Below are 23,315 nucleotides of genomic sequence, written 5' to 3'. Positions count from 1 at the left end.
TGACTACAGCATTGTCTAACAATAAAACACTGGAAACTACTACCTAATAACCACCCAGAGGAGAGTGGGTAAGTAAATTATGAAAGTAGCCATGAAATAGAAATCACAGGAAAAAATGATGAGGTTGAGAGAAAGCTAATTGCAAGAGCATACTGCAGAATAGTATGTATCTAAAGTTTAAAACATGCAAAACAATTACATTAATTCTGGAAACAAGTATTTTCAGGATCGTGGTTCCTCTGGGGAATGGAGGAGGGTAAAAGAGAGAGGGTAAACAGAAGGTTCAACTCTACAATGCTTTACTTCTTAAAAAAAAAAAAATCTGAAACAAATAGGCCAAAATGTTAAGATCTGAATAAGCTGCATGGAAGTGGAATGATTATTCTACTATTCTTTATTTCTTTTCTACATGTTTGAAATATTTTCTATCATTCAGGATATAAAGAAATCTGAAGTGGGTAGATTCCATTTAACAAATAGCTAATATCAGACCAAGAGTAAGTAAAGTCAGCAAAGAAGCATCTATGACAAAAGGCTGTTTTCACAATCCTTAATTCCATCTGTGTGTGCCAGAGCCATATGCACCCACAGGCACAAATCATCTTATTTAATCATCAAACAATACTGCAAAAATGGAGTCATTATCCTCATTCGACAGAAAAGAAAATCGAGATCAAAGAAATTGGGTGTTTTGACAAAGGCCGCACAGCCAATAAGTCACAGATTATAGATAATCTGCAGATGCAAAGCAACTTCCACAGCAACTCCAGTGTTGCAAAGGAATAGCAGATACAGCTTAGAAACTCTTGTTAAAGAGGGGTTTCACTGATACCAAATTCAAGATGAGCCCCAAGGATAGTATGGCTTCCAAAAACAGCTTAATTCTGGGTTATATGAAGAGGAAAAACAAAAAAAAAATTATATCAGCCAACTATACTTTGTACTGCTCTACACATAAATGAATTATTAAGTTTAATTTTAGACTCTGAGTTTTAAGAGGGCATTGATAAAATGGGTAGCCATTACCAAGAGCAACATTCCAGCTGAATAAAAGAATAAACTTTCTAACCATTAGAGCTTTTAAAAACTGAAGTGAATTGCTCTAGGAATACAAGCATTTCTCCTACTATACCAGTGGATATAATGTTCTCATTTAATTTTAAAACATTGTGGGTTATGATGCAATCACCAACTCTTTTTAATTTAAATTGCTCCAGGAAAAATAATTTATTAAAACTGTGACACACTTGAGCTCCTAACCCCCTGTGCCCACTGAAACACTTTTTATTTATAAAATGTTTGAACAGGTAAGATTTCTTAATGTAACTACTGCATTAAAGAACAACATAACTTCAGTGAACTACCTACCTCTAAGTGTCCAAGAAGTTGAAAGCCCTTCTGTCACAGATGTGGAGGGCTCTACTCTGGTAAGAGGTTGGACTGCAGGACCAATAAACTTCCTCCTGATTCTCACATTCTATGATAAGTACAAAGGTTAATACAGTTTGGTAAAGAAATTCCATTTAAGACCAACAAAATAACTCATTAGCAGACAGTTAGAGGTTAAGCTAATGAAGGGGCACAACCATATAGTGACTAAAATATTATCAAGTGAGGTGGAAGCAGAAAGCGTTGCTAATGTGTATATTTGGAAGATAGTAAGCTTTTTATCTCTACCACAAAAAGAATTGGGACCTACCTTACACCCTAAAGAAAAATTAACTCAAAGTGGACCAAAGACCTAAAACTACAAAACTCTTAGAAGAAAAAGGCATAAGTTTTCATGACCTTGGATTAGACAATGGTTTCTTAGATATGATACCAAAAGCACAAGAAAGGGAAAAAAAATCAGTAAAGTGGACTTCATTAAAATTAAAAATTTTTGTGCCTGAAAGGATACCACCAAGAAAGTAAAAAGATAAACCACAAGATGGGAGAATATATTTGCAAATCACATATCTGATAAAGGACTTGCATCCAGAATATATAAAGAATTCTTACAATTTAATAATAAAAAGACAATCCAATTTAAAAATTGGCAAAATATTGAATAGACATTTCTTTAAGGAAGGTGTTCATATATTCAAAAAATATATGAAAAACTGTTCAACATAGTCACTAGGGAAATGAAAATAAAATTACAATGAGATGTCACTTCACTTGAAGATGTGGTGAAATCAAAACTCTGATAACACTGTTGGTAGGAATATAACATGGTACAGCCACTTTGGAAAACAATTTTGCAGTTCCTCACAATGTTAAACATAGAATTACCATATGACCAGCAATTCCACTCCTAGGTATATACCCAAGAGAAATGAAAACATATGTTCATGTAAAAACTTGTACATGAAAGTTCATAGCAGCATTATTTATAATAGTCAAAATGGATTACAATGGAATATTGTTTGGCCATAAAAAGGACTGAATTACTGATACATGCAACAACTTAAATGAACACTGGAAACATTATCCTAAGTAAAAGAAGTCAGACACAAAATGTGAAAAATTGTATAACTCCATTTATATGAAATGTCTAGAATAGGCAAATGCATAGATACAGTAAGTAGATGAGAGGTTGCCAAGCAGCTAAGGAAGGGAAGAATGTGGAGAGACTGCCAATGGGCTCAGGATTTCTTTTTGGGGAAAGGAAATAGTCTGGTATTAGATAATGGTGATGGTTGTACATTTTATAAATATACTGAATTGTATATTTTTAAAGGGTGACTTTGCGTACATAATTCATATCTCAAAAATAAATGGGAAACTGTTCCTGGGAATATCAGAATGAAATACTAGATATTTCAGTATAGTAAACAGAACATGGCAATATGATTCCCAGAGTAAAAGAAGACCTGTAAGAAGCAAAATGACAAGAAAATGTGCCCAGGTCAAGCCCTAGGGCTTTCTGATAAACACATTACCTAGGTTTAGCAAAAACAAAATGCATATTCCTATACTCTGCATGTATGCCCCAGGCAGACATCAGTCATCAGTCACCATACCCTCTGCCACTGAGCCTGCAGACAGCCATAGATCCCTTTGCAACACAGTTCGCCACATACCCACTACCAACTTATCATAATCGATAACAAATTGCTAAAGGTTAGATCTAAAGGTACTGGCCTCACACCTATTTCTTTCTTAGTCTATTACACATGCAAATATTAGCAGTCAGTACGTTGATAGTTATATTAATTATAAAATAGTTCAGACATATAAAAAAGTATTGAAAATAATTTTTCATATGAGTATGAATTAGGTATGATATACCCAATACCCAGCTAAAGAAAGATAATGTTACAAATTCAGTTAACATTTCCCCTACTTTTAATAAATAAATAGTACAAAAAGAATTGAACTGTGACTATACTCTTTCACTTTCAGACTTATCTGTACTAAGCCTACATATATGGCCCATGGAACAAAAACAAGACATAACTATTCATGCAGGGACTCTTAAAGTTACCTCTGACATGAGATATTTACCACGTATAAAATCTCTATCACTCTCAATTTTAACAAGAGAAGGAAACTCTCCAACATTTCAACAGCAATAGTAGTGGAAATGGAAGTTAGAAAATGATCAGAGGGTTCTTTTCATCCAAACTTCACTGCCACTTAGTCACAAGCAAAGCCTCCACCAGCTACCTTTCCTTATGAAGTGTCAGCCCAGCACACTTCTCATTTTAACACCTATTTTTTTAAGGCATTTTCACATACAATATCTCATTAACCCTGCAAGGTATATAAGACATCTAGATGTACACCCATTTTTACAGTTATGAAAGACCAAAGTGATTAAGAGCACAAGACTGGAGTCCAGTAGCGAATCGGTGTTTCGCTACTTCTTTGCAATGTGGCCTTGGATACTTTACTTAACCTTTCTGAACTGCAAAGTAATGACAATGTCTGGCTTACAGGGTAGTTACGAGCATTAGATTACACAATGTATATAAAGCACTTAGCACATAATCTGGTGTAAAATAAGCACTAAGTGAATGATAGCTGCTGCTATCATTGCTGCTGCTGATGTTGTTGTTAATTATGCAAGATCAAACAGCTTCTACACAGGGGAGCTAAGACTGAAACCTAGATCTTCTTGATTCCACACAACATTGCTTCATTCTCAAATGGTCACCAGAAGTCTTATCTGTACAGAGCAGACTCTTATCACTTCCAGACAATGCCTCCCCATGTTCATCTAGACATCATGGTGCTTACTTTAGGATCTTAAGAATCTAAAGCCAATAGCAATACCAACAACTACTAACATCACAAAAAGACAGCCAGACATTTATGTGTGTCTCCCAATACTATCTATAAAGCTGTCTTGCCCTCCCCCAAAATTAAACTTTAATCAAGTTTCTATTAATACCTTAAAAAAATTTTATATTAATACCTTAAACTACCAATTTACACGACATATAGAGGGCAAAGCTACATGTTTAAGTAAACTGAAATCCAGACTGTAGGAAATTCTACAGGACAAACCACCCATGTTCTCCAAAAGATAAATTATAAGAGGGAAAAAAAGGAGAAAAGGGAATCTATAAATTTTTTAAAAGAAATTTCAACCAAGACTGATCCTTTTTTTAAGTTTTTTTTTTTTTTTTAATTCTTCCCTAAAAAAGGTAACACTGGCCCCATGTACATCTGCTTTGGGAAGTGAATATACTAGTGACATAACCAGAATATTCAGAAATATTTTGGGCTTTGGGTCATTTCTTTCTTTTTCCACCCTAAATCAATAAATTAATGTTCTAGTTTTTAAAAGAAAGGCAACATAGCCTTTATTCTGCCTATGCTACAACCTAAGATAAAAGAGTGCTTTTAAAGAATACAATTTTACAAGTTTTTAAAATAAGACCCCCCAAAAAAAACAAATCTAGAAAGAGATGGCTGGAGCAAAGGTCAAAGGAAAAAACAAGTCAGGAAGGAACATGTTTGCAATTGAACCTTAAAGAAAACCCACACCATCAACAGGATTAACTGTCAACAGGAACCTTCCCAAAAGTAACCCATCTATAATATGATTTGAGATATCTTAATGAAAATTACGGCACCTCTTTGTCATCAAGAAGTAGCCATCTTAAGGCAAATTAAATGAAAATTAATCTGAAATTTCAATATGGGCACTTGCTGTAATGAAGATTCGTTGTTTATTTCCATATTATTCCAAAAAGGATTTTAGACAGCTCACAGGGCACATCAGAATTAAAAAGAATGGAGTGAAGAAATTGGGCATAGAGAAAATGAGGGAGGAAAATAAGACACAGCCAGAGATAAGTTTACCACACAAACCATATGTCACAAGGTCCTATATAGTTGTAAGGGAAGGGACACACATTTAACTCTGAGCTCCCTTCCAAACAGAGAAATAACCATCAGTTACGGGTCATGAGGACTACACAATACAAGCAAACCAACTAGTCAAAGTAAACACAGCTTTTCCTGCTACCAAAACCTAGAAAAAAAAAAATTACTACATAGGTTCTTATAATACTGATGATTAAAAACAACAGATTTGAAATGTTGCCAACACAAATAAATGATAAATGTTCAAGGTGATGGATACCTTAAATACCTTGATTTGATCATTACATGTTGTATGCATGTATCAAAATATCACATGTATCCCATAAATATGTACAATTATGTATCAATTAAAATTTATTTTAAAAATAGCAGCTCATCTTCATTGTATGTGTCCTGGGCCAGGCATGTTCTAAGGATTTCATATGTGTAAATTCATGGAATTCCCATAACCACCTTTGGAGGTAGGTACAGTTATCATGTCCACTCTACAGATGAAAAAGCTGAGACACAAAGAGGTTACATAACACACAATGAGGAAGTAGCAGAGCCAGAATTCAAGCTAAGGAAATTCACCTCCAGAGCCCATACTCCTAACCATTACATAGCTCCTCATCTGTAAAGCTGTCTCCCTTTGAACATAGGCACTTGCCCTCAGCTAAAGGCAGTATTTGTCCATCAAATATTAGCTCATTTTGGCTGGGATGGTGGCACACACCTGTAATCCCAGCACTTTGGGAGGCTGAAGCAGGAGGATGGCTGGAGACCAGGAGTTCGAGACCAGCCTGAGCAACATGGCAAGATCCCATCTCTACAAAAAAATTTATAAAATTAGGCAAGCATGATGGTATGTCCTAGCTACCTGGGAGGCTGAGGCAGAAAGACTGCTTGGACCCAGAAGCTCAAGGTTCCAGTGAGCTATGATCATGCCACTGCACTCTAGCCTTGGCAACAGAGACCTGATCTCTAAATAAATAAATAATCAATATAAAAATATTAGCTCATTTTATGTTTAGTCTTAGTCCTCCAGATCAGCTGCTATAGTAGTAGCACTATAGTAGCAGTAACAACAGAATCAACAAAGGCATTGAGACAAAGCAGATAATATCCTCACAAGAATTCTACAACAAGAGGAGTGCTGAATTTCATAAAGCTATTTGTTTTAATAGCCCTCAATAAACGTTTACTGCATTACACCAAAGAACAATTCTGCAAAAGCAATTCTACCCCAGTCTAAAACAATGTAATCAACATAGCTCTCTGGTATTCTGGCTTGATCCAAGTAGAAACTAATTATTTCTAAAGCAATGGATTGAATGTGTTTTAAGCAATTCTCAACGAATGCTCTGACTACTACGTTTTTGATAAAAATCAGGCTGCAAAGTAAGTAGATACATACTTGCTAGAGTAAAACTATTCTATACTGCTAATTAAAGGTACTATATATATTTCACAGTCAATCAAATGCAGTCAAGTTCATATTCTCTTATATAAATTAAGAAACCTAACCACTAAAGATGTCTAAGTAGACAGCCAACCCACCTCTCCATGGAGGTGAGCCAAGAAAGAAATAGTCCAAAATTTTCCTCTGAAAATGGTCCTGAGTCTGCACCAATGGACGGTCAATTAAATCTCAAGTTCTATATCATTCAATGTGGACACAATGATTTTGACCCAGACAATTCTCAAAGCAAAAGTTTCCCAACATTCAGTTCAGCCATAAAATTACCTGAATGAAGCAGTCACAGAGCATCCAATTGAGATATGTGCCCTCCAGCTAACTAAATGAATTGGGCAGCTATATAGGGTTATTAAATATAAGCCAATTAAACATCCAGTGATATGTGTGAAAAAATATATGTAAGTTTTGTAGTAGCAAGGGCCGGGCGCGATGGCTCACACCTATAATCCCGGCACTCTGGGAGGCTGAGGCGGGTGGATCATTTGAGCTCAGGAGTTCGAGACCAGCCTGAGCAAGAGCAAGACCCCCGTCTATACCAAAAAAATAGAAAGAAATTAGCTGGACAACTAAAAATATATAGAAAAAAATTAGCCAGGCATAGGGTGCATGCCTGTAGTCCCAGCTACCTGGGAGGCTAAGGCAGAAGGATTGCTTGAGCCCAGGAGTTTGAGGTTGCTATGAGCTAGGCTGACGCCATAGCACTCTACTCTGGGCAACAGAGTGAGACTCTGTCTCAAAAAAAAAAAAAAAAAGTTTTGCAGTAGCAGATCCCGTATCTTTCTTTCTGAAATAACTAACTAGCAGGATTAGCTGTCCACCAAGGCCATTCCTAGTTAGTGTAAATACAACTACATCATAGACATATTACGGCTAGGAAGCAATTAAAAAAAAAAGACAAATATTCTAACAGGAAAGTGAACAAATATGAAAAATATGAAGAAGAGAAACTTGAGAGGGGGGAATCCAACATTTGATAAGATTATTTATCAATATTACAACAGTCAGGTAACTGAAAATTACATGATACCATTTTCACCCATCTGATAGTCCCAAATAGAAATGATTGATAATATACAAAGTTGACAAAGGTGGGGGAAAGCAGTAACTATTATATACTATTGATGGCAGTGTAGATTGATAAAGCCTTTGAGGTGACAATTTGAAAAGACATCAACTTTTTAAATGGGCATAACCCAATAATTTTGTGGATATATCAAATATGTGCAAAAACAAGTACAAGTAGGATGTTTACTAAAATCTAGTTTGCAACAGCAAAGAACTGGATACCTACATGTCCATAAAAAGAAAGATGGTTAAATAAATTATAGAATTACATCCAATGTAATGCATGCAGCCAAAAAAATAGCTCCTTCATATTCTGACATAGAAAGATTCCCATGATACTAAATTTAAAGTCTATAACAACTTACAAAGAATGATCCTATTTGTGTGTGTGTGTGTGTGTGTAAGTGTGCACCCACGTGTGTGAGAGAGGGCAAAAGAGAGATAATGCCAACAGGGGTCTGGATTAGTCAAGACTCTTTCAGTTAAAAAAGACAGAAACCCAATTCTAACTAGTACAAGCAAACTGGGCAACTGATTAGCTCATTTAACTGGGAAATATTGGGTGGATCTAATTTAAGGTGCAACTGGACCCAGAGGTTCCAATGGCTCCTCATGCTCATGCATGCAAGAATGTGACAGAGTACGTGTTTAAGAGAGAATATTAAACTGTCTGTCTGTCTCAGTCAGCTTTACTCTGTATGTCAGCCTAACTCTTTCCTACGGCAAAAGGGTTTCCTTCATGGCACCCTCTATTTTCACTAGGCTGAGCAACTCCAATGGGATGAGTCTGTTCCTCATCCAACATGTTTTTTGATCTCAGGGAAGAGCTCTGAACCTGCATTTACTGTGTCCAAGGGAATAGAGGATTATGACAGACCGAGCCTGAGTCACACGCCCCATCCCTTGACCAAGGGGAAGGATACTGCAACCTAAAACCAAATTTTTAAATGGGGGGAAGGGGGTTACTCAATAGCTTAAATCAACAGCTACCATATCATTCACTACAGAAACTTTCACCTTTAACTCTATATACTTCCATTTATTTGGATTTGTTATTAGATTATGTCAACATGTATTATACATGGTTTATTTTTTAATTTAAAAAGGAAAAAAAATATTGGAATACAGTCAGAAAGAAAGCCTAAGGTCTAAAAAGTTCAGGATTGATGACTTTAGAAATAAAACTAGGAAAAAAAATAAGCCTCATGGATAAGTAAGGACTAGACTTCCTAGTTCTGCACACTTAGCCAACATTTTAACAACCACCCAACAGTCCTTACCGAACCAAGCATTAGAAAAGCAAACAAAAAATGGAGAAAACAGGTTTAATTAATTAGCAATATGTTGCTAAGAGGGGAAAAAAGACCTCCAGGGACACTAAAGAGAAAGAAATTTTATGAAATCTTCGGACAGCAAAAGGTCTCCAAGTCAGTAAAAGCCCTTTATTCTCTCTCTCTCGCTTTTCTCACCCTATAATCTTCCCAGCCAAACAGTACACAAAGGAAAGTTCTAGATCTGTTATGCTGAAGCCAAATATTCCCCTCTAAAGATGGCAGCAAAGTAAAACAATTTATAAGAGGTACCCCTAAAGTAGAGACATTAGTAAAATTTCCCTTTTAATTGTCCCAAAGTCTACCATTCAGCACTTACAAGTTCTTTTCACAATTTAATAATTAAAAAATTGACACAAAAAAGCAATTCCTCTTTTTTTCAATGACTCCAGGCAAGGCCTACCAATTTTGATACTCGTCTCTGAAGAAAATCAGTACTGCTATGGTAAGGCAAAGACATATATTAAGCCAAATATTCATGTTCTTGTCCACATTTCCTAGCCCCTTAAGTAGTGCCCTATGTCTACTTTTAGCTAACAGGCTGTAAGAGGAAGTGATATAGGTCACTTTAGGGCCAAAGCCACTTTGGACAGGAGGCTTCATGCTCCAGAGGGTATACCAAATCTACCCTATTATTTTAACTATAGAACCCTTTTTTCATGGTCCATGGGACTAAGCCATAAACATCACTCCAAATCCTACAAATCTAATTCTAATCCACTTCCTCCAGGAAGCCTATGCAGATCATGCTAGGTACCTAGCATCATTAGTAACAAACTTACTTGTGTATACTATGGGTAGAGCACTATGAAAACACTGTGGTACAAACCAGTATAATAAATAGTCTCTATCTTCTATAATTTACATTCTGGTTAGAAGGAAAGGATACATGTAAAAACAGAAGCAACTATACATGATAATACATTTCAAGTGAGTGCTAGAAATAATAAGTGCTAGAAGAGTTTCCATATATCTCACTTAGCAACTAAGTCATACATTCTCATGTGACATCTTTTGCATTATTTTTTAATTTATGTATGATTTAAAGCAAATGAGATTCCCTATAGGGATTACAATCTTCTTGAAGCGCAAGAACTCTAAGATATAATAACTTAGTGGTGCCCCATATTATCACTCAAACAAAAGGAATTTAATAAAAGTTTGTATTTTATTGTGAAGAATGTGTTGAAAAACTAAAACAGAAATGTAGTAATCCTCAAGATTACTTGAGTGTCTCTGGCACTGCTAAGCGAAGGAGGAAGGAACACAGGGTTTTCTATTACCCATGACAGGTAGAACTCTACAATGGAGAACAATGACTCACCAGGCTACTCCAGAATTTTGAACATAGCCTTTGACAGCCAACTCCTTATGCTGTAGAACAATATGTTCTCCAAGCAATATCTGATTTCCAATTCAATTCCCCAAATACCCTGAAACCAGTCAAGAAAATCCCTAGAATATTATCTGTGAGTATTTATTCTAGGCACACATACACACATGCATACAAATACACACATTCAAACACACATAAGGTCTATTTCCCTCAGTACATTCATAAGTAGCATTATGATTTAATCAATATGACTTGCCAAATATTTTAATATCTATGTGTGTAAGGCATTACAGAGGACAAAATACAAAACATGATCCCCTTTTGCCATTCTCATACCCTAACAAGGCAAATAGGACACATGAAAATAAAAAATTTCACACAGCACAAGGCAGAAGTATCAAATGTATAACAAGGAAAGTAAATACTGAGAGATCATAGAAGAAACAGATTACTTTTAAATTTTACAGTATGAACACTTAACGAGCAAGATGAAATCTGAGTTGAGCTTTAAAGGATAGGTAGAATTTCAAGAGGCATACACTAAAATAAAGGAGAACATCCATGGGAAAGCAATATAGAAAGAGGTGGAAACAGAAAAGTCCAAGGGATGTTTAGGGGACAAAAAACTAACAATTTTATTTCAGACAAGTATTTTATTGGGGGATATAACTCGAAAAGCATGTTGGTACCAGACTGGAAAGTTTTAAATGCCAGGCTAAGGAAATACTTTATCTTGACAACAATGAAGAGCCACTAAAGGTTTTTGAGCAAACACCTCAAAAGTAAAAATTAGTAAGATGATTCTAAAACAAAATTTAGGACAGATTGAAGGAGGAACTCACTGAGGACAGTGGGACCACTTTGGATACTACCTCAATAATTAGGCCTAAATTAGAATGATGTCAGTGAGGAAAAAAAACGAACAGCTCTAGGAGCTGACAGAACTTGGAAGTGTTTTTAGTATACATCAAATCAGACCCTAAGGATTCTAAAAAGCTGAGATTCAGATGCTAAAGAGAGGTTAAAAGCACAGCAACTGTGAATCCTAGCCTACCCAGCAGGGCCTCCCTATACTTGAATGGAAACTGGGTTCTTCCATACATACATATATTCCCATCCCCACACTCATACAAAATAGGTCGACTCTTTTTATTGCAGGTTGGGGATGGCTAGAAGTGGGAAATTATGTATATATATATATATATATAAGCAGCCAAGTGATGAAGGGCCACGTAGTTGTGCAACAAATAGAGCTCAAACACCTATAAAGGCCAAAGGCATTGCAATCACATCTGTTGTAAAATGGAAAAACAGACTGCACATCCAGTCATACTGCAGGCTTGAGTAATGACATCAGATATATCCATTGGACTTGGCAAGAGGGTACGAATTGATGAATGGAGTCATTGAAGTCCCAGTCCTCAACAACAGAGATTATTAACCTTTGGAGGAGGTCATGGACCCTTCTGGAAATCTGGTGAAAGCTATGGACCCTCTCCCCTAGAGAAACACATAGACTCACAAAATTTTACATATAATTTCAAAATGTTTACAGATCCCCTAAAGCCCATCTAGAGGCTCTTATTCCATAAACCCAAGGTTAGGAATCCTTGCTACAGAATACTGATAATAATTTTTATCATATATCTCACAGTTTAAAAGTTTTTGAATAGGGAGCCATTTATATATTTATTTATAATTTATATACATTGCACATCAAACTGTTAATAATTAATTATGTATCCTATAAAGCACATGCAAAAATAGAAATTAAAAAGAATATTATAATTAGTAAACAAATTTTTAAACATTCATTTTACTTACTGATGACATAGCTTCATGCTTTTCCTAATAAATACTCTTTGGTATTAACATCACTACTTTTGGTGACAGTAATGTAATTGAACATGTTTTGTTATTTTTAAATCTTACTTTCATACCTTCTAATACAGCAACTTGAAGGTCTTTTCCAAATTCACTTTATCTTTATAATAAATAACAATTTTATTTGGCTTTAATGGTATCATACCTAAAAAACATACTTCACAAAGACGAATAAAACCAAAGGAAGAACTCCATTACTGGCTGCACTGAATAAAACATGATATTCAATTTTCAATCCCATTCACCATTTATGCAAAGGTTTTTGCTAAAATTCAGCTAGTACATTTCCATATTTCCTGATACCAATCAGTTGTTCTTATAAACTAATCAGATGGTACTGCCTTTTTGTATTTTTAGCAGATGGGCTCAAAACCACTAGAACACCTCTTCTGCAAGGTTTTTATACAAGTTAGAAAATTCTGTTTCCAAGTCCCAAGTGTACACATGTTAAAAGCTCTTAAAGTTAACACACATCATTTTCAGCAATTAAATCCAATAAATAATTAAAATAATTCCAAATATCCATTTTCAATATCCTTTCTCCACAGCACTGAACTTTGTTTTCTTCTGAAAGGTAGTTACTTTTTGAGTCACTGTTAAGAACTTACCATTCTCTCAAAGGAGTAGATTAAGTAAGTGTGTTTATTTGCTAGGTAGCACACCATTTACAGCCACGTGTCATAGAAAATGTTAGCAGATTTGGGACATTTGTCTTTTTGTGAAAGAAAAATGAGTACGGCATCCTTAAGTTAGATAATTCTTAAGTCCTCTGCCTTAAGATGACCAGTCAGCCTCTATGAAATAGTATACAAAAGATCTGTATGGTGATTCCCCACCACAATACAAAGTATTGTAAAGTATCTACCATTTAAAATAATAAATCTAAAAATCCAACTACCCAAGCCCCTATAAACTGCAAAACATCACAATAGACTGAAAGTAAAGAAACTTCCTCACAGACCTCTAATATTTCCTTTCATTTCCCAGATAACTTAATGTTAAAGCCTACTTTAAAGACCACTGCTCTAAAAGTGCCTGGGCTCCCAAGGGTAAAGACTCCAGCAGTGCCTTCCAACCAATTTCCTGTGTATGCCATCAAACTTTAAAGGACTTACCTTTAAAGGTACTCCAATTATACTGTATCCATCTCTGAATTACTACCAGTTTGGCAAAAGACACACCACAGCACATTCTGTGACACCAGTAGTCTTCAACACTGTTCCCTAAGTGTAATGCTGGCTAGGGGCATCAGTCAAATAAGACAGGGTTGGAACAAGGTCCAACACTTTTCATGACGTATCCTGCCTTAAATCCTTTTTGGAACATGGCACAGCATAAATAAATCAGTAAAATAAATCATGAACTATAAATGAGAGCCAAGGGCTTCCAACTTGTATGACCAATCTCACTTATACACTCAGACACACTTATATTTATACAAGGAGACAACATTTTTACACTGCAAAAACAAGCCTAAGCCCACTACATCATTTTAAAGAATGCCAAAGGATAATACACTGTTTAAAGAACAACTAAAGCTTTAAAAAAAAAAGTCAATGTTTTGAAATCTAGATAAAATAGGTAAGAAGTACACTAAGAACAATATAAAGCACATTTAAAGGGCATGAAAGTAGACCTGATAAACAAAGAGCCATAGAACGATACTGGAGGAACGTTGGAAATATTGCAATGCTGGCTGGCTCAGAATTAATTTATATATTTAATAAATTCAAATCAACACCTAAAAATCATTGACATACATTTTTTTTTTTTTTTCAGACAAGGTCTCACTCTGTCGCCCAGGCTAGAGTGCAGTGGCATCATCATAGCTCACTGCAACCTCAAACTCTGGGGCTCAAGTGATCCTCCCACCTCAGCATCCTAAGTAGCTGGGACTACAGGCATGCACCACCATGCCTGGATAATTTTTCTATTTTTTGTAAAGATGGGGTCTCTTGCTCACGCTGGTTTTGAACTCCTGACCTCAAGTGATCCTCCCGCCTGAGTCTCCCAGAGTGATAGGATTATAAGCATGAGCAACCCCAACCAACCTTAAAATATTTTTTAAAAAGCTAATGGGGGCTGGGCTCACACCTGTAGGCCCAGCCCTTTGGGAGGAAAATGAGGGAGGATCACATGAGGCCAGTAGTTCAAGACCAGCCTGGGAAACATGTTGAGATCCCATCTCTACACTAAAAATGTTGTAAAAATTAGCAGGGCGTTGTGGCATGCAGCTGTAGTCCTAGCTACTCAGGAAGCTGAGGCGGGAGGATCACTTGAGCTCAGGATTTGTAGGCTGCAGTGAGCTATGATCAAGCCACTGCACTCCAGCCTGGCGACAGCAAGGCTGTCTCTAAGGGAAAAAAAAAAAAAATGATCTGTTTTTAAATATACATAAAAATGAGTGAATAAGTTCCCAGTGTGGCAAGCCTTACATATGGAATCACTTCAAAAACTAAGAAAATATAAAATTTGAGGTATAAAACCTGCCAAGAAAAGATACACATAAATTTGGAAAATTGACATTTCTCATTTTCATCCAGATCTACATACTTACTACATACTGCTACCCACCACCTCCCTCCATTAAAATCCTTCAAAGTCTTGTTATTGCACCTAGAATATGTTTTCCCCTCCCACTTCAGCTGATGCCCCACTCACTCCTCCTTGTATTTTCTCCCTTTATTGCTCCCTGAATAACCCCAAGCTTTTCTGTCCTTTCATCTTTGCTATTTAATCTTCCTGAATATATTGTTGTTCTCACCCCACCCTCATAGAAATCGTACCTCACCTTCAATGCTTTCGTCTACCACCAAACTCTTCATAAAACTTGCTGTGATCTCTCTAAAACGAAAATATAGTAACTGCTCCCTCTCCCTGAATCCTCAAAGTTCTATTTCAGTACTTTTTCTCATAGCACATTCAATTAGTATTACAGGTATCTGTATGTTTGCCTTATCACCTCTCTTAGGTTATAATCTCCTTAAGAACAGGGTCTGTATCTTATTGGTTCATTTCCCTATCTTTTAACAGCATAGCACCTTGAACAAAGTATGTACTCACATAAGTATATCTTGAATGATTGAGTAGCTACTTAAAAATTCAATTACAGCCTACCTGTACCATTTAAAATGGAGAGGGAGTTATGACTAGACTTTGCAGAACAAATTACTTCTCCCTGGTTTCCTTCAAACAAACTCACAAAAGAAAATCACACATACAGACACTTTCAAAAATCAAGGACATTTCATCATCTGGTCAAATACAGTGTGATTACTTTATATATATATATATACACACACACACACACACACACACACATACACACACACACACATATACTCACAATAGAATATCTTCTGCTAAACAATCAAATCTGTGCTTGATAATAAAAATATGTAAATATTCTAACCATATAGGCAAACTGAAATTTGAAGACGTAATATATTAAAGCTATCACAGTAAGATTAATCATTCAAAATACAAGTGGAAACACAGAGAATGACCAAGCAATTTGTTACAAATGAAAAAAAAAAAAAAAACCACACCCTAAGCTTTAGCTATTTAAATACTAACAAAACTTGAGAGGCAGAATTTTATTGCTAAGAATCCAAAACTAACCATTCAAAGATAAGCTTACCTGGACAGAAGCACCAAAGAATCAACATTACTAAAGTACAAAGGTGAGACCAGAAAGAGCACGAGAATCTTAAAGCGCCACAGCTCCTGGGTCATCAGAAAGGAACGAGATTGCAAGACTCCCCACAGCATAGGTATGGAAAAGAAAGAAAGTCCAGAAAGGAAAAGAGTGCTATAATGTGGCCAAATGTGACAAACATGGTTGGAGCAAAGCCAATTTAAAGGTATGAATATGATTTCCAGTCAAAAGACCTGGACTCAAATGTCATCCCTAACACCTACAAGCTGTACAATCTTACACCAGCCACTTAACTTCCCTGACCCTTGCTTCCTCATTTATAAAATGTAGTATGTAGAGCTAGCACAGTACCTGGCTCAGAGATAGCACTCAAATATTTACTGACTCTGAAGGAGGGCCTTACAAGAAAAGCACACATTTCTCTCCAGGCTCTTTTATAGTTTTTTAAGAGAACTGTCTTAATTAATTCCAGATTAATACCTTCTTATAATATTTGAGAGTCAACTTTTGGTCAAAAAATAAAATACTCCTTTCCTCCTAGCTTATACATTACTCAAAAGCTTATTAGAATTCTTAAAATTTAAAATCTCTTTGTAATAACTTTCAAATATAAAAAATGACTCCCATAAAGAAGCCCCAAAGGCAAATACATTTGCCTAGACTTAGTCTTCTCATCTGTAATGTTAAGGAGCCTGTCCCAAATGACCATTAAGCCTCCTTTACTCTAAATGTTGTGGTTCATGCCATCTTAAGGATTTTCCAATCTAATCAGGAAAATCAATTTAACCTACACTAAAAAAAGAATCGGAAGGAAGGAAGGGAGGGAGGGAGGAAGGGATGAATGTAGGCAGGCAAGGGGAAGGGGAAGGCGAAGGGGAGGAGGGAGAGGGAAACGGAGGAAGAGTGGGAGAGAGGGGAGGGGAAGGGGAAGGGAGGAAAAGAAGGGAAAGGAAGGGAAGTTTATTATATAGAACAGTAAGGGAGTGATAAAAATCAAGCTTTCTGGAAAACACACCAGCTTTGACTGTGTTTTTGAAGGTAAAGAGAACATAAAGGATAAGGAAATACAATCTAAATAAAGAAAATGAAACATGTAAATGCAAAGAAGCAACATTTCTACGGGTGATTGTAATACTGTCTTCACTTCTGTAGCACTTTACAGTTTACAAAGCATTTCTGCATATACCAGCTGCAGCAAATTTTCTGGAATGGAAAATAAAAGAATCAGTTATGAAAAGATTTACATTTGATAAATTAGCCCACAGAGAGTCTCCACTCAAAACAATAACATCAAAAAACATTTTAGAAAGAAATTTCTTCAGCATTTATGTGTAGAATGAATTAGAGAGGCAAATGCATGCAAGCAAACAGCTATAAACCTACAAATCATAGAATTTTAGCATAAGAAGAAGTGTGAAGTCAGACCAATATGCTCATTTAATGATAAAGAAACTCAGGCCCACAGAGTCAATGTGACTTGCATTACTCCATGTGCAAAATGACAGGAGGACCAGATTGTAGAAACAGAAATAAGGGGAGAAATCTGAGAAATTACAAAGAAAAGAATGAGAATACTTGGCGATGGATTAGAGCTAAAGAAATGCCCATTTTTAGCTAGTTATTGATGTCTTACTATGTGCCAAACATAGGCTAAACATACCCTATTTAACATAAAAAGTTAAAGATCACAACAATATGAGGGTAAGTATATTATTTAAATTTTAAATACAAAAACTCTAGGTTTAGTGTGGTTAAATAGCCCAAGGTTACATCGAATAAGTATTTAATATCTGGAAGAGCCAGGACATCATCCTGAAGTCAAAGCTCCATTTCTAAAAGAAGTTTAAAAATTGCCTCAACATTGTAAGCTGAAAGGGCAAAAATGAAGCATCATTCTGGAAAAATTGTATATAATTCTAATCCAGTGTTATTAGAATTCTGGTCCTGCTAATAGGTGGATTTTACCTCTGTGTTTGCACCTATTTTTATGAGTCTGATCTATTTAACAGTCAGGCCCAGAGCTACGCAGTAAAGCCAAATGTCTCTGCCCTCTGAAACATATCCAGAGAAACAAAAACAAAATATATCTAAGATGAGGGTGACTAGATTCATTAAGTTCAAGTCTTCCATAACTCAAGTGATTTTAGCTTTTATTTTGGCATAAGCTACTTATCTTTTAAATACGATAACTATACTAAGCTTTTCTAAAAAGCCTATCACTTCAGCAAGTCTCAAAAATACTGTTTTGCAGATGGGATGATGAAGGAGGAAGCAGGAATACAACAACTCATTTTACTTGAACTTATGGAATTGGACTTAAATATTGGTGCCAGTGTTTTGTAATAATTTCCCTTATTCAGCCATGTATCCTGCAGAAATATAATCATTTCTATACTTTATATTAATCCAAATACTATATACCCACAAACCATTTTGCAGAACTAAGCTACAGAAAAAAATCTGTACCTCCTTCTTAAATTAAGCAACCAAGAATGGTACCCAGTTGCCACTAGGCCATTTATGACCTCCAACACCGTATGTTGAGAGAAAGGCACAAAGTCTAATTAAAATGTAAAGAAGAAAGAAGGGAAGGTTTTAAATGACTAGACCTCACCTGCAATGGTAAGAAAAAGATCAGAGACCACAAGGTCTATCCTTAGTGGCCAATGATCAAGGACTAAGTTACTGGTTAACCTAGGAGAAAAGCAATTTTAAAAAGGTCCTTTCCTACAGTCTAGTCTTTCCAAATGGAGAGGAAAATTATATAAGCTGGGGAGAAATCTGTATGGCTCTGCAGCCCAGACTCTCAGTGCTCTGTCACCCAACTCTTGAAACACAAGATTTTACCCAATCCCACAACCACCACGGCATCCAATATTTGCAGGTAATGTAAAATGGAATCCACCACAACACTTTGGGACCCCTGCCAGGCAAGCAGATGATGGCCCTCTGAGAATTTCTGTGATTATCATATTTAGAAGACAAAAATCATTGCCAAGACAATAATGAGCATCCTGGGATCTCCTATGCTCTATGACTTAGGGAATTCTACTCAGTATTGGATGTTTGTATTGACCTCCCATACCTGCCCTAAAATGAAAGCTATGTTAGGTCATATTTGGTTGGCTTAAGTCCAACCAAATCCATAAGATATGCAACATACCATTCAAACAATGGAGAGTCCTTGGGAGTTGGGGCAAAAAAGACAAACTAAGGAACAGAGGTGGTATTTCTCTAAGAGAAGGTATGTGAAATTGATGACAACCAAGCTGAGAGAGCTAAAATATCCTTGAAAAACAATCAGAAATCACAGTTTGGCATACAGTCCAATAGAGAAAAGATTTTCAAGAAATGTCCAATACGTTCTCTCCCCCACACTACCTTTCAGCACCTCTACACCACGCTCATCATTTACTCAACATTTAGTCCTAGTGAAGACCGCTCACTGGATTAGCAGGATCAAGAAGACATGCAGAGAACGTTCCATTCTGGGAACAACATCTTTAAATTATTTAGGCTTGTTTACCACCCTTCCCTATAGAGTAAAAGCATGAAGTTTTGCCAACACTTTCACAATATACACAAGTTAGTACCATAGCAACCCAATCCCCTGCCCACCAAAAGATTAACACATACACAGAAAACAGGAAATTCAACAAAAATTAAAGTTTGAACTTACACTCCTCAACAGTTAAATGTCTTAAGTAGTAGCAGTATCTTTATATCACACCCACTTCATGTTACCCTTACAGCTTCCTGGCATAAGCAAATTCTTGGGATTATACAAACTGCTGCTTCTGTTTCCAGCCCAGATTTCTAGAAATGAAACCCTGGAATTGAGGGAGAAAGAAAAACAAATGTTGGCAGAGAGAGGAAAAAGCATTGTCTATATAATCCCAGTTTAAATGGAACAATCACCATTAGTTCCATCAAGCACTTTTTTTCCCAATAAAACCACTTACCCAAAAATGCAGATCTAAAATACTCCCTTGGCTTAAACCACACAAAAAACAATTTAATAGACACAATCCTACAGATTTTCTCAGAGAGAAATAAGGAAGAGATTTACCATAAACTATGTAAAATTCAAGTTTTGCACCTTATAAATCAAACTTCAGTGTAGGTTAAGTAAATGTAATAAATAGTGCAAAATATCTACAAAAATCAAACCAAACACCTGTCCTTATAAGCAGCAGCCCTCTCTCTCTCCAAACCATATAGTCCCCATTCAGACCCCCTTTTTGACCCACTGTTGCCAAAGCATAAAGTCTAAATAAGAAATGAAAAAATTTCAGACATTAGTTGACAAAACTAAATTAGACCTTTCCTCAAAGTACAGGAGATAAAATAGAAACACTTCCATTTTACCTAGTATATGACAAATAGTTCAACGAATGCCTATTTATTAAGCTGAATCAAACCTCACTGCTACCTTTAACCCAAAACTAGCTCTAGTTCAAGAGCCAAAAGACCCAAGCAAATACTTTCTTTTCACATTATTCTCAAGATGAAGAAATCCGACCCCCTTCCTACTACATCATAGCTTCTGTGAAACAAGCTGAGAGGCCCCTTTGGCCAACTTTTTTTTTTTTTATTCTAACCTCCAACCAATTCCAGAAGGGGAGACAAACCTCAAACAAATTTAACCCTTGAGATCCATCCCTTCAACCATACAATATAATCTGAGCTTCACGGCAGTAATGTTTTATGCAGACACTTGAAGATTTCTTAACCACTGAAGTGGAAGCACCAGCCCTTGCAAATCATCACCACAGAGACTCCTCTTGGCATCCACAAAGGGTGCTGGGACTGCAATTCACTCAAGAACCCTTCACTCACCGATATCACACTCGACATTAAAAATTCACGGTCTGAAAAGAAAAAATGTCACCTTCTTCACAAGGACACCTGCCTCTTCAACGCCTCTACAATGCACGAGGAGAGCCAAGCATGAAAGTCTAAGAGATTCTCCTGCTTAAAGTTTTCCTTTCTTCCAAAGTCTCCGGCCACAGCACCGTAGCCTGTCCTTGTCACAGACACAGGCTGTATTGTCAACCCCTCCGTCTCCCTCTCGTCAGACTAGGCAGTGTCTAGCCCCTGAGAGTGACTGCTTTAAAAAAAGAAAGAAAGAAAGAAAAGCAGCCAGCACAGCTGGGTAGTACAGACGGGGGACCCTGGTGTCCGATTTCTCCATTGCTTTTCCAAGAGACTGGAGAGCGGCTCGAATTGTCACCGACCACTAACCAACCCCACCTCCCAATCGTCTAGTCAACATGTTTGCTTCCCTTCGCAGTCCTTTCGGCCGAATCCCAGGAAGGGGACCAAATCCCAGCTCCAACAGAAAAATGTCATTTATCCCTCCCATCGCTACCTCCAAACCCCTTCCCCGGAGGAGGAGAAACGCAAGTGCGTCGGGGTTAAACAGAAGCGCCGTCGAAGGCTGCGCTGACGGAAAGGCATGCCACGGTCACCCCCATTTCGCGGTCCGGGCAAACGAGACTCAGATAGGGTAGCAGGCTAGCCAAGGTCACGGAGCCCGTCCGGCCGAGGGGCGCCCGCGCCGACTTCCTGCTCCCCCTCTCGGCGGCGGCTCGGGGCACCAGCTCCCCACGCCCGGCCGGCGGACGCGCAGCCTCGCGCACCCTCCACGGATGCTCGCCCTCTCCGCGCTAACTAGGGCAACTGGAAAAGAGGCGGAGAGAAGTCGCTGCTGCAGCGATTTCCCTCGGCGGGGAGCAGCCCCCAGCTGGTGCCCGTGACAGCTGCGACCTCCGCCCCCTCCAGCCGCGCCAGGCCAAGAGGGGAACTCGGGGAAAGTGGGAGGGGAAGACGGAACGGAGAGAAAGGAGAGCAGGGGGCGGAGGGGCGCCAGCTGCTCCCCGCCCCCTAGGGCCTCGGCGGCCGCGCGGCTCGTGACAGCTGCACCCACCGGGAGGCTCCGCGCCCGCCGCCCGCCGCCCGCCACTCACCTGCCGCCGCCGCCTCTGGGCCACGCTCACCGTGGCGGCGCCGCCGCGGCCTCCGCTGCTCCTCAGGCCGGGCGCCCAGCCCCCGGGGCCCAGGCGGCCGCCGCCGCCGCGGCTCTCCGGCCCCCTCCTCCCGAGCAGGGGTCCCCCCGCAGGGGGATGCAGAACGAACCTGGCGCTGGCTCTGCTCGAGGGAGCAGCAGCGAACAGACGGCCGAGGCTCTCAAGGCCGCGGCCCAGCCGTCGAAGGACAGGGCTTGGCGGACCGCGTCAGAGTCCCGCTCGCCTGGCCTGAAGAACAAGCATTTCAGCCGCTCTCCGCGGCCGCCATGTTCTCCTCCTCCTCGGCCGCCGCCGCCGCCACCGCCCCCCGCTCGCGGCCCCGCCCCCTCCGAGCCCCGCCCCGCCCCGCCCCGCCCGCTCCCGGCCGCCCGCCCGCCCGCCCTCCTGCCGCACTTCCCCTGCCCGCTCGGGCCGCCGGGGCCGCCGCGACCCGGTGCCCGCGAGCTCCGACGGCGCGCCGGGGTCAGCGCGCCCCCTGCCCGGAGGGCCCGCGGAGCGAAGAGCCGCCCCGCGCCCTCTGCCGGCCGCAGGCCCGCCCCGGCCCGCGTCCTAACGAAGTGTGGGAAAGGAGGCCCAAACTCTTCCCCTCCCCTCCAGAACTCTTCTCCTCCCCTCTCCTGCCCTCCCCTCGGGGCGTTCCTCAGACTGCTGCCGGGAAGCGGCCTCGAACCCCAGGGTGCTCTGAGCTAGGCCGCCCAGCCTGCAGCCTCCCGCTGTTCTTTATCTTCCAGGGAGGCTGGTGGAGCGCCAGGGGCCCGGTAGACGGGGGAGGAGTCCGTTCGGGGCCTGGCTCTCCACTCATGTGCTGTATTACTTTGAGCGAGACACATCCCGCGGGCCTCGTTTTTTATTCTGTAAAATTGGGAGGTAGTTGCCTAGATGATTTCACAGGCTATTAGACAAGGAAAAAGAAAGATCATCTTCCTCCTTCGTTTTACAGTTGAAAAGATCTGACTGACAAGTCTGGCTCTGCAATTCCATGAATTACCTAAGATGTCTGTCATTCACAGATCCTTCCCCTCAAGGGGGCCCACACCTTTATTCTTTTCTACCTTTTTTTTTTCTGTAATGAAAGTGCTACTTCCAAAAGTAGAGTGTTCCTTGTCACGAGAAGAATCAAACAGCAGCTGAACAGCCTCTCTGAGCCGTGATGATGGCCTTATCTGGAACGCATCCTTCATTCCAAAGGCTGGCAATGTAATACCTGTCTCCCTGGGTTGTCCTAAGGTTGAAT

At 39.0% G+C, this 23,315-nt stretch overlaps 1 protein-coding gene across 6 annotated transcripts in view; it reads right to left on the bottom strand.

The window, feature by feature from the left end:
- The window catches only part of NCOA1 (nuclear receptor coactivator 1), a 241,129-nt gene extending 218,781 nt beyond the window's left edge, over positions 1–22,348 (bottom strand). For 4 of the 6 annotated variants that reach the window (XM_045549164.1, XM_045549169.1, XM_045549170.1 and 1 more), the window contains exon 1: positions 22,022–22,348. The gene's annotated coding sequence lies outside the window, so the exon portion shown is untranslated. Of the gene's footprint in view, positions 1–1,368; positions 1,388–22,021 lie in introns of those variants that run through there. The other 2 variants (XM_045549165.1, XM_045549168.1) reach the window with 2 other exon arrangements.
- Between the last annotated feature and the right edge of the window lie 967 nt (positions 22,349–23,315).

Source organism: Lemur catta, chromosome 4 (assembly GCF_020740605.2).
Source record: "Lemur catta isolate mLemCat1 chromosome 4, mLemCat1.pri, whole genome shotgun sequence".
Classification (NCBI taxonomy): Eukaryota; Metazoa; Chordata; class Mammalia; order Primates; family Lemuridae; genus Lemur; species Lemur catta.
Note: the sequence above shows the minus strand (reverse complement) of the source record. Positions and strands in the feature narration are given on the sequence as shown.